This window comes from Anneissia japonica, unplaced genomic scaffold (genome assembly GCF_011630105.1).
Source record: "Anneissia japonica isolate Jap-2015-1 unplaced genomic scaffold, ASM1163010v1 scaffold2294_len30533_cov99, whole genome shotgun sequence".
Taxonomy (NCBI): domain Eukaryota; kingdom Metazoa; phylum Echinodermata; class Crinoidea; order Comatulida; family Comatulidae; genus Anneissia; species Anneissia japonica.
The window spans coordinates 23,754-30,477 of NW_022712228.1; positions in this window are offsets into that span (position 1 = coordinate 23,754).

A 6,724-nucleotide genomic window follows, 5' to 3' on the forward strand; every position below is an offset into this window, starting at 1 on the left:
ATGTTTTGTGCACATGTGCAAAGTACACATGCATGGACATCCATAAGCCTAGTAACATGTGTTCTTGTATACACATGTGCAAAATGCACTCATGCAAACTGATGCTCATTAACACCCATGTTCATGCCAAAATGTATGCACATTACATACCCTTACAGTTTGGCATTCCCAAACTAAAATACAAAGAAGCAAATAAACTAATCAGAAATTAAAATGAAACATGAACAAACAGAAAAAGTAAGAGAGTGCTGTGCATGCCAGTAAAGTGAAAAAATCCCAATAAATGAAATATAATGATTTCTGAACGTGTGATGATCTGAGTTTGATTAACAAGGCAATGAAATTATATCACTAACTAATTTCACAGTTGACTCCAGAATAACCAGCTACACAGGAGCAAATGTAGGCATTAACACCATCTAAGCAAGTTCCTCCATTAAGACAAGGCAATGAAGCACATTCGTTAATATCTGAAATAATAGAAAATTACACAATACAGCATTTTTTTAAATTATATTTTCATTTAGCATTATTTTTTTTATGCTTGTCCTTTTTTAAATGTTAAGGTTAAATGTTATTCATTTATATTTCACAAAATACATGAGTCTCTATGTGCAGAACAGAACAGAAGTGAGCAGATGTAAATCGAATAACAAAAATGGAAATCCTAAACACCACCACCCAAACTGCAGTACGGGGATACTTGCTCGTCGCTGAGGATCAGTATCAAAATGTACCCGGTCCCTGCCCAGCACCAGTTGAGTCTCGGGTGTCCCAAGCTCAGACTGACGAAAGCTAAGACCTAAGATTACGAGATATCAGACCCCGAAAATTAAGACCCTCAACTAAGTATGCCAGGATTTCTAGACAATAATTCCTTTATTCGAAAGCTCTGAAAATGCGCGCTCCTCTATTAATATGAGATATTATGAGGTTTGTCAATTTGTAGTTGCCCGCGATATGACTATCATGTATGCATATAAAATCCCCTGATTGTTAAAATTATTTTAAATTTTAAGAAAATTCAAACACACTTAAAAAAAACATGGCCACCAACAAAATGAAAAATGACTACTATTCTAGAATAGCGCACCATTTTGCAGTTTGGGTTCTCTATGAATTTTAAGAAACCCATTACCAAGTTTCAATGACATTGTAAAAAGTTTTCAAATATGCAAATGAAGAAAAAAAAAGCATAAAGTATAATGATGCATGCACATGTAAAAAAAATGTGAGGACATGCACAGCCATTGCAAAGCATCTCGCTAATTCATGTGCTTATATATAGATGAAAATGTTCATGCTCAGTAGAGCATACAGGGGAGGAGGAAGGAGAACTCCCCCCAAAATAAAGCTTGTGCTCCCCAGTCACCCTTCCCCTTTGAAAATGTCCCTTCCCCATGGTCAAGCAGTAAAAGTCACCTTATATTACCATATTTTGCAACTTAGTGCCCCATCACTTAATCAAAAGGGCCCCACTCTACCTTTGCATTCCAAATCAGCCCCCGTTTTAAGAATCCCAGACACGCAACTGCTCACTTAGCATGAACAAAGCCCACGCATTTGCATAGCCATGCAGTTTGACATTTGTGAAAAGTCATAACTAAATGAATCTTGTTATGAAAATGTTTGATATAGAAATAATTACATCTCCATGTTTTGATCAAAACGGGGGTTTATGATATTCTGATAAATTTAATACTTATATTGACAGATAGTATAACATTTTGCATGGACTTATATACATTAAATTGGCTTTTAAGGATTATTTTCGAAGGCTGTTTTTTCTGAATTGTAAGAAAACTAATTAAAAAAAGCTATCAATTGTTTGTCTTTAAAGGCATTTTTTTTCAAAACTTACGTCTTAAGACAACAAAAGTGATTATGTCTCTTCACCCAGGAACTTAATGCAAAATCCAAAATAAAGCTTACAATTTCATCTGAATAAATTAACAGCTCATTTTTCATATTTTGGTCCTAAAAAGTTCATTTTGTGATGACATCTCACATTTTACAAGTATTTAGTGGCTAAATAAACAAAGATGAACAGGAAGCTAGACTGAAGAATGCTTTTTAAGTATTTTTTTTTTGCATGCAAAGTTCGATGACATTTATATGGAAATTGAAGAAAACATGAGAAAATGTGTTATGATGTATTTGTATTGCAAAGCAACTAAACAATATCACTAATTTAGCAGAAGGTTCCGCTATAACCAGGTGCACATTGGCAAATGTATGAATTAACACCATCTAGACAACTTCCACCATTCTGACAGGGAGCCTCGCAAAACAAAGCAACGCGTATACCCGTCTACAACGCGTGGTTGGGGATTAAAATCTCTTTGCGTTGTTGACGAGTGGTTCAAGATACTGATCAAAAATGTTGGACGATTCCATTTCGCGAATTAGGGTTCATTTTCCGACATTTTTGTTCTACTTGTTTGCGTCGGTTTATCTCGTGATTTTGATGTACTGTAATTTATCGACAAGTCTCTTTTCTATGTTTTGTAATAAGTTTCATTTGATATTATAAATTAATTTTAATACTATATCCTGTCATTTGTTATTGAGCTATTCTGTAAAATTTAAAACCGAAATGTCGAATACCAAGACTCTAAACCCACTGAAATTTCCTATACACTTTTATACTGTATTATAATCAGGCCAAACTCATGTTTTTGCCATGAATATTGACGGGATAAACGCAATTTAATGCCAGTGTATTGCTTTTTCTAGAACTATTCATAGGAACACTCCCACTCTCTGCTGCTATGGAAATACAGACTGAATCAAAGTGTACGTGTCATTGATCTTGCATAGTTATGCATAGCTCAGACCCTTTGTACGCCGCCCAGTGTTATAACCAGACCAACCTCATGTTGTTCCATGAGCATGGAGGAATACATTCGTAGTGACAGGATAAACGCAATTTAATGCCAGTACCTGCTTCTTCTAGAACTATTTATAGGAACAGTCCCACAGTTTATGGGGTGCCATACGCAGCAAAAGTCAATGTTAAATTCAAAATGTAATTGCAAAATTCAATGTCTAATTTATTAAAACGTAGGCGTAAATTTCTCAAAATGTAGATCTAGTTTCCCAAAATGAAGTTCTAATTTTTCAAAACGTAGTTCAAATTTCTTTAAAATGTAATTCAAATTCAAAACGTAGGTCTGACTTGATCAAACGCCCTCTCCAAATTCTATTTCAAAACGTAAATCTGCGTGTGGCACTAGACTTGCGAAATGTAAATCAAAACTAATCAGCCAATCATGACGTGGGACTGTGCCATTAATAATGGAGGAACCATTTTTCGCTGCAGTCCAATGCCGTGAACAACGCTTCCCAGTGCGTCTGCTAGTCTAGGCCTATAGTAAAATTCTGCATAAGTAGTCATATGAGTACAGGTTTACATTGTACCAAGATCGATATTAACGATTGCATTTATTTTTCATTGAAAATAAAAAGAAAACTTTAAATAATTTAACTTAAGGATTTTAAAATATTCCAAACCTGTACGCTTAAAATAAATAAATTAAATAAAAAATAAATAAATAAAGTTAACTTAAAACACAAACAACGCGATAGGATATAAATTTTGAGAGACGTTTTGGTATACTGTACTGTATTTCTGAAGTGCCATTCGTTTTGGGGTTGCTACAATCAGGAGTTACAATCGATCCAACAAAGGAAGAGCACTATCTATTTCCTTACATTCCAAAAAGAAGGATTGGATGCTATTTAAATTTCTCTGGAGATTGAAAAATTAACTGTTAACTCCGTTGTTAGAGAACATAGAATGGTACATGACTTTCGGACTTGTATAGGCCTTCAGTAGTAGTATTTATGTGTAAATAAATACAGAGAATAAGCAAACAATGTCGGGGCCCCTCCCGCCTGCCCCTCGCGCCTGGGCCCCTGGCGCCTCCTCCCTCCGTCAGCGCCCCCGAGTGTGACGCCACTGACTGTAACAACTGTTTGTAGTATCCTTGACACGAATATAAATATAATACACGATGATATCCAAAACATCAAGAACTTTATTTTCACTATGCTCAGATACTCGACTCGAAATTACTACCTTTTGTTAAGAAAGCACAGCTTATATCACAGCACAGCATAGACTTGCCACGAGTCTCTTACTTTTTAATTATTTTTCTCATTCTGGACAGCGCCACCAACGAGAAAGTAAAACACTGAAATCAGGCATCAGGATGCCAAAAGAATGACGTAATCTTATATTCCGTATTTGGATAAATGGGCGGACCGAAATAAACAATTTCAACCAATCAAATGTTCATATTTTTGGAGCCACGAAACCGAGTCACTCGCGTCGACTAGTTAGGCCATACGTCCATTTAGGCATGACTAAATTTAAATAGTCTTCCCTAATAAAACGGGCCTAAAATATTAGAATAGACCCTAGTAAGACTAATGTTGGCAATGGCAAAAACAATTAAGCTTAGACTAGATGGCATACCATACAAATACAACAAAACTTTAACTTTCCAGTAGGATGGCTCAGGCCTCGCCTGGAGTCGGGTAGTAGGCCTAGTCTAGACTAGTAGATGCTTGGCCTATTTTTAAGTTCTTACTTACAGAGGCCTACCTTTTTAACAATATATTCTACCCTAAAGGCCTAAATCTGTGTAGCAGCTAGTGGTGAGCAAGGTTCCAAGTAGGCCTATAGCCTACGGTTATCAGTCCATGTTGTTCTCAGCAGGCCAGAACTATTATACTGTTTTAATTCAAGTAGGTAGCCAAAAGGGAGCTGGAGCTTGTTCTAGTCGAGACATCCGCATTTCTAAGTTTCACTTTAATCTTAACCACGTATTCCCTATGGAATCTTCCCATTTCCTCCTTTAATGGCTGTCTCTTATACACATCTAGATGTGTATAAGAGACAGTGCATACGATATCCCACATCAAATTTGATGTGGGAAATTGCACGCATGAATCGTTTGCCCAGGCCCTAATTCGAAAAAAAAGAAACCGAGTATGGGACGCCAATTAAATTAGGTATGGCGCGCACTAAGTGCAATAAAGAGTGAGTAACCTAAAATTAGGGCCTGGAACCCCAGGCTAAGCACAGCATAGCATGTATTTCAATCCATTACGAATAACAGTCCACTACTATCAAATACTGTTTACCATCTACTTCCGCCAAATCACACGCAATGCGTTGCCATGGACGATTTGGAAGTGGAAACTGAATCAGTGGTTCTGCCCTTTGTGATGATTGTTTACTTGTACAATGTTCACACCTGCTTACATATTCAGCAAATTGTTTCCCAATTGAAGGCCACCAAATCGCTTCTTTAGCACGAAGTCGGCATTTTGTTATTCCCTGGTGTCCCTGGTGAATTCTCGACAGCATCTCCACTTGCAGTATTTTAGGAATAATTATGCGCTCACCAAAGGTCAAAATACCATCATACTAATTTGATCTCGAACATCCCAAAATGGTTTAATATCTTCCGTTACATCTTTAGCATACTTAGGCCAACCATGATTTACATAGGAAGAAATAATAGTAATAATAAAATAATAATATCATTAGTTGTCTCTCGAATAATTTCTTCAAATCTTGCATTAGATGCAGGCCAATGCTTGGTAACCATTCTCACATGAGCTAACAATTCCTCTTCAAGATCTATATCTTGTGGTTCTCCAACATAATTTGGTTGAGGAGCACGTGACAATGTATCGGCAACAACCATAATTTTACCAGGTGTATACTCGGCATGACAATTATACTTCATAAGACGTATCAAAAGCCTTTGACATCGTAAAGGAGCATCACATAAATCTTTAGAATTAATCAATGGTATGAGAGGTCAGTTTGTATTATTACTTTGAGTCCTCTAAGGCAAGTATAAAAACGATCACATGACCATACAGAAGCCAAAAGTTCCTTCAAAACATATTTCCTCTCAGAAGACGTTAATGTACGCGAACAATATGCAACAGGTCGCCATGTTCCATCACTCTGACATTGAAGTACACAACCTCCAATTCCATAAGCACTAGCATCAGCACTGACCATAGTTGGTTTCCCTGGATCATAAAATGTCAATGTTGGTGTAGAAACTAATAGTTCCTTAAGACGACTAAATGCTTTCTGCTGATCAGGACCCCATATCCAATCAACATTATCTTTCAACAAATCATTTAGCGGTACAGCTATAGTAGATGAAAGAGGAATAAATCTAGAAACCCAATTAATCATTCCCATGAAGCGTTTAACATCCGACTTTGAAGTTGGTACTGGCATATTTACAATTGCTGCAATTTTAGCAGAATTAGCTTGAAGACCATCCTTATTAAGGGTATGTCCAAGAAATTGTAAGTTTTTGACTATTTTCTTCAATAGGAATTTGCCAAAATCCTTGCTTAGCGTCTAATGTTGAAAACACCTTTGCTCCTGTAATCTTCCCAATTACATCCTCTATTGTTGGAATAGCAAAACGTTCACGCACAACACATTTATTAAGATTTCTCAAATCCACACACAAACGAATTTGACCATTTTTCTTTGGAGCAATTACAATTGGAGCACACCAATTTGTTGGTTCTCGGATTCGTTTAATTACACCTTGCTATTCCATACCAATTAATTCCTGTTCCACCTTTGGTAGTAACGGTATTGGAATGCGACCTGGAGTATGTACACAATACGGCACAGCATCAGTTGCAATTTTAATTTTACCTGGTGGACCTTTAA